Source organism: Dermacentor variabilis, chromosome 8, assembly GCF_050947875.1.
Source record: "Dermacentor variabilis isolate Ectoservices chromosome 8, ASM5094787v1, whole genome shotgun sequence".
NCBI lineage: Eukaryota > Metazoa > Arthropoda > Arachnida > Ixodida > Ixodidae > Dermacentor > Dermacentor variabilis.
Window position 1 is genome coordinate 76,310,681 of NC_134575.1, and position 6,000 is coordinate 76,316,680.

Below are 6,000 nucleotides of genomic sequence, written 5' to 3' on the forward strand. Positions count from 1 at the left end.
GCTTGTGATCACTGAAACCGTCTAAGCAAACAACTTCACCAATTGTTTCAGGGGTGTTAGTGAAAACTAAATCTAATATGTTAGTGCCACGGGTGGGCTGGGTAATTATTTGGAATAAATTGAAATATAACATTAAAGAAATGAACTCCATTGATGTATGACAAGAGGATGATAGCTTATTCCAGTCGATCAATGTAAAATTAAAGTCGCCAAAAACATAGACGATATCAGCCTGACAGAGCTCAAGGGCTTTAGAAATACTATTGCGCAGTTCGACAAGAAAGTACTGGTTTGCATCGGGAGGACGATAATAGCATCCTATCAGTAGTTTGTTTCTGTAGGTTAGACATCCAGCCCATACTATCTCAATACTGGAATCTACATTAATAACTTGTGAGGTAACTGTTCTTTTTATACCAAGGAGTACGCCACCACCTCTCTTTTCGGTCCGATCACACCTTAAAATGTTATATGTGCTATCATGTGGAAATATTTCATTATCTGTTATTTCAGAGTGTAGCCATGTTTCAGTTAGAACAAGAATATCTGAGCTGCAGTCATCAAGAAATGAGGCAATATCGTCGCGTTTAGGCAACAGACTTCGGATATTTGTGAAAGATATTGAGAATGATGGTGCGATGACAGGTGGCTTTGACTTCCTGCAGTTCACATCATGCAGTGTGGTTTGCTGCTGTTTAACACAAGGAACAACTGTATTCCGAGTGCTATCAAACATATAAATGGCGTCCCCAATTCGTAGTCGATCGGTTGACAACGTAAATGGCTTTGCTTCAGTTTTCGCAAAAGCAATTAGCTGCTTTCTTGCCTGCCGGGTAGCTGGCGAAAAATCCTCGCGTATTGAAAAACCAGACCCTTTCAGTTTGCGTGCAGAAGACAAGATACGGCCTTTGTCTTTGAAAAACGTCATTTTCGCAATAATAGGCCTCACCCTGCCTTCCGCAAACTTCCCTAATCGGTGCACCCTCTCAAACTGCGCAGTCGTGAATTCCGTACCTAATTTTTCGGAGCAAAATTGTATCACTTTTTTTTCTGAAGCTGCCCAGTTTTCCTTGGCCTCATCTGCTATTCCAAAGAAGAGCAGGTTGGATCGTCGCATACGGTTTTCTGCATTTTCACATCTAGAAGATATTTTATACAGCTGACTGGAAACGTCACGCAATGTTTCCAAACACGTTCCAGAATCCCCAGCTGGTTGAGATGGCACAGATGATTCCAACGCTACTAGCTTCGTATTTAGCACTTTGATTTCGTTTACGGCGGCAGCGCGTTCCTCGTTCGCTCGTATCAAGTCACTGCGCAAAGCCTTCTCATTTTCTGCATGTTTGCGTGCAGTTTCCAAAGCAGCTGCCTGTCCCTTTTCGAAATTTTTACAATCGGCTTGCATAGCAGCCACGGCGTCTTCAAGCTTATTTATTCGTTCCAAGGCAGCAGCGAAGGCGTCTGCCTCAACCTTCGAAATTGGGCCGGGATTCGGCTCGACGTCACCCGCGAGGACAAGTAACAGCATGGCCCAATTCGTCTCAATGCCAGCTATAGCTTTCAGATGAGCGTCGTGTGTTAATGATGATTATATTTTCCATACTTTGAGCACGTACCTACAGGAAAAGACGGACCAAAAAGCGTGTCCGTGTGTTCATTATGATGATAATGATTTCCATACAATGGCGCTTATCGAAAAGGGGGGTTTGACGATGTAGGCGCATCTGGGGCCAACTCCAACCACCTCTTTGAGATGACTACCACGTTTATATGATGATTTTGGTTGCCGTAATATATTAGATATAACGAGGGAACGTCGAAAAAGCGACGGGCGCATCAAAATTAATAAGAAAAGAAGGAACACAAGCTTATAGTGCTTCTATCCAGTCGAAGGGCACACAACAGCTATAAATGTGAAATAAATGTTAGTCACGGTTTATATGATCTCATATTTCAGCTTCGACGTATTGTTCAAGAAATTTTTCCAAATTATGCTGCATGGTGCTCTTCATACTAAGAAAAAATGGTCCATGACCACGACAGTTGTTTGGAAGACATTTTCACCTTAACAGCTGCAGTTTCATTCGTATGGTTTTCTAGCTTGCAATTAGCCTTCAGAGCATGTTGTTTCTTTTATTTACCGCTCAATTAGCACGTTTCCGAGCTAGTAAGACTAGAAGCGTTCGGTTATACGGATTTTTCATTGCATATTGATACCTAAAGTTTTTTGTTACTTTTCTTCCCAAAACCAGTTGCCCACCACCACCTGGATTCCCGATGACTGGATCCGACAACAATTGGCCGAACTGCTGCAAAAATGACACAGAGAAAAATTGCATAGGTTAAAGGCTTCAGTAACTGTACTGATGCCAGAGCAGTCTGCTTTTCTCGCCATTGTTACAACCATACAGAATGATACAAAAATCACCATTTTCAAATAAATGATACGGTCAGTGCGGAAAATTGAAGACTTTAGAATAAATGGATTTACGTACGCCTCAAGATAGTGTTGCATTTCCGTTTATTTACCATGCTTACACGTGTGATAGTGCACAATTCTGGATCTTTACATTGCTCCCTCTTTTTTATATCTTAGTGCCCATCAACCCTCCTTAAACAGATTGCACCTAGACCCTATTATAACATATCTCATTGTTATGCGTAGTGTTTTGATATATTCCAGCGTATGCGATAAGCTGGGTGCGCGAAAGAAATGCGAAAAAAATTACAATGAACACTACGTCGAGAAAAAAATACGTCTTACACCTAGGTGCATGCTTTATACGGTTGCTGGGCTCTTCCCGGCAGATGAGTACTTATAGTAGAATGCCTCTGTCAAAAACGCACCGATTAAGCGCAGTCGAGCAGGCAGAACACTAGGTGGGGCGATGAAATCAAGAAATTTGCGGACGGCAGTTGGAATCGGTTGGCGCAGGACAGGAGTAAATGTAGATCGCAGGAAGAGGCCAGCGTCCTGACGTGGACATAAAATTGGCTGATTCTGATGATCCTGACGATGCTGCTGCCGCTGATGATGATGATCAAAGGATAATTTGCAAGAATTTTCAGTTAAGGTTGTCAGAGCAGTGCCTTCCAATTTTTTCAGTAAGCAGGTAAGTTGAGCGCATCTAGTTTGATAGGACATGACACGTTCAGCAATGCTCAAAATTTGAACTTGCTATCATTGTAGGAGATACGGAGACCATAACAGTCGTTCACATTGTCATGTGTGTGCTTCCTCAGAATGTTGTGCTCCATGGACCCCTTGCACAGTAAAAGGTAGAAACAATGCAGCGTAAATGCGGCAGCACGGCAAAAGTTGTCAATATTCTGGGTAAGTGAGGTGCGCCCATTAATTCTTCCAAACGTGCTCCTTTAGGACCGCGTAGCTTCAGCACCTAATTGACACGCTGTCATTGGACGCGTAAGTATCCTATTAGTCAAAGCATCCGTTCGGAAGAAGGTGCCTATTTAACCGGAATGTTTCCCTATCTGCTTCTTCTCAAACTTTGGAACTATAGCGAACGTGACATGTGACATGGCATGTGACATGGACGTGATCTAGTGGCGAGCACTACAGCAAGGAGCACCCTTCCACGAACGAAGTACCGACAACCAGCGCATAGAGCGTTGTCAGGGTGAAGATTCATCCGCCGTCAATTCGCTCACACAACTCCGCGGTCTCGTTCACTCTGGATCGGGCATTCTTCGTTTCCTGGCACATTGTCTCGCAATGTCTGAATTATCCCCCATTGTTTCGAGCCTCTCTTACGTGGTAGTCGACGCGTTCCACATCGTCTCGGACTTGCCCGTGCCACTATCCGCTATGACTACTTCAAAACGACGGTGCTGCAGCGCAAGTCCATGTCTGGGCGCAGGCGTCGTCAGCAGCGCTTCTTAACAAAGCTCAGCGCGCCCGCCATCCGCCATTCATTGAAGACAGACCACACCTACTTGGATACAACCCAGTGAATGAAGATGTCATCCAAGAGATTCATTATAGACCTGCACAGAGTGAGTGGCACATATCCAATGCTGCAAGTAAACGTCAATGAGCTTATTCGAACGACGGTACCTACCCAGTCCCACATCGTGACCCACGTTGGCATGAAAGAGGTTCATTAGAGAGCAGCGCGTGTGTGCAGTGCCACGTACTCAGTGGCCCAAGTTTGTTCGATGGTTAGTTTCAAACCCTCCACTACCCATTCGACCACGGACTACGCGGTGACCCAGGTAGGCAGGAAAATAGTTAGAAACAAACATACATAGACACAAACATGAATACGAACATAGATAGCTGACCCTCAGATCTTTCCTGAGGTTTGCTGAGAGTGTTAACACGTTAACATGATGTTTTTAAAGCGTTAGCATTCTTGGGGTGCTTCGACGCGATGACGACAATGGTACGACGACGATATAGAATAATGACGACGGAACTACGACGGTGGATTGAAGACAGATGCGTGACCATGACCATATGACAACACATTGACAGCAGTGGAAAGGTGGCGCCGACCTAACAGTGAAGAAATTATGACAGTGCTATGAAGGCAATGAAATGACGACGACGGAATGACGATGGCCGCAAGAGGACGTTCATGGTTATATTACGCTCAGTTTTTCACAGACGATATTAGGTCAAGGACAGGTCGTGGACGGACGTAGCGCAAACTACCAACTGTTTAATACTGTTAAAGAACGCGCTTATATACAAGGAGATATGGCGCGGGAGGGGGATATAAGAAGATATGAGAAGGTGACGATATGTGATCATAGTTCGGGTCAGGCATACATCGTTCACTTGCACCCGTTCGCCCTGGCAAACTCGACCTCAGCTTCGATAAGCGCGATGCACGGAGTGCTTCCGCACATCTCTTTTTCTTTAGCTATCGCAAGCGCCTCCCATATTTCTCGCTCCGTTTTTGTTTGTGGTGCTTTCTAGTAACGGAGAGCATTTGCATTGTTTGCAATGTGCAGCCAAGTTGCTAGGTGCTGTCAGAAGCTGGCACGTGTATTTGTGCTCCCGTAACCTATCATTTAGACAACGTCCAGTTTGCCCAAGGTATACTTTCCCGCAATCTAGTGGGATTTGGTAAATAACTGAAGTAGCACATTCCACGTTCTTTTTCACGTGCTTAGTCTGACAGACCGTAGCACTAGGAGTGGCCTAGTCGATCGCGCTTATCGAAGCTGAGGTCTAGTTTTCCAGGGCGAACGGGCGCAAGTCAACGATGTATGCCTGACACGAACTATGATCACATGTCGTCACCTTGTCATATCTTTTTATATCCCCCCCCGGCGCTTATCTCCTTGTATATAAGTGCGTTCTTTAACAGTATTAAACAGTTGGTAGTTTGCGCTACGTCCGTCCACGTCCTGTTCTTCACTTAATATCGTCTGTGTAAAACTGAGCGCAATATAACCATGAGTGTTCACCGACTAGTCCCCATTATTGGTTTACTAAATGCAAGAGGACGACGGCGTTTTTCCTTTGCAGCCTCGTCCACACTCACACTTTCCTCACGGGTCGCTTTATTTTATGCGATATGCGGTGCTCATTTGCACAATATCCGTCACCATTGGGCCACTTAATTCGCTCTCTATACTTCGTCTGTTTCCTTGTTTACACTTCCCAGTACCGTCCAATCTGGACGCTGTATTTTGAACTATATCCGGTGTTTGACCCACGTCGGGTACTGTCGGCGCCTTAACTGTTATATCAGGTGATAGGTTAAACTATGTGTTTGGTACGGGCTAGCCGGTAATCGCTTATTTGCATTACACCCGGTGTCTGTTTGCACTACGTATGATACCAGCCAATCGTGCGATTCTGTACCCAGCCGCTAGCAAAGATGGCAATGGCACAACGACGTCGACGTATTCCGCAAGATTTAATCGGCAAGACAGCAGTCAGCAGCAGCGTGATAGTCGAAGGAAGAGGCAAAGAAAGTTTTAGAAAAGAACACTTATGCAGATGTAGCGTGCATGTTAGAATGTATG

At 44.9% G+C, this 6,000-nt stretch overlaps 1 long non-coding RNA gene across 1 annotated transcript in view; it reads left to right on the plus strand.

Moving 5' to 3' along the window:
• LOC142590336 (uncharacterized) overlaps positions 1-2,495 on the plus strand; it is a 42,475-nt gene extending 39,980 nt beyond the window's left edge. Inside the window, exon 4 of the long non-coding RNA XR_012830077.1 lies at positions 2,253-2,495. This is a non-coding gene — a long non-coding RNA (uncharacterized LOC142590336). The remainder of the gene's footprint in view (positions 1-2,252) is intronic.
• Positions 2,496-6,000: the final 3,505 nt, after the last annotated feature.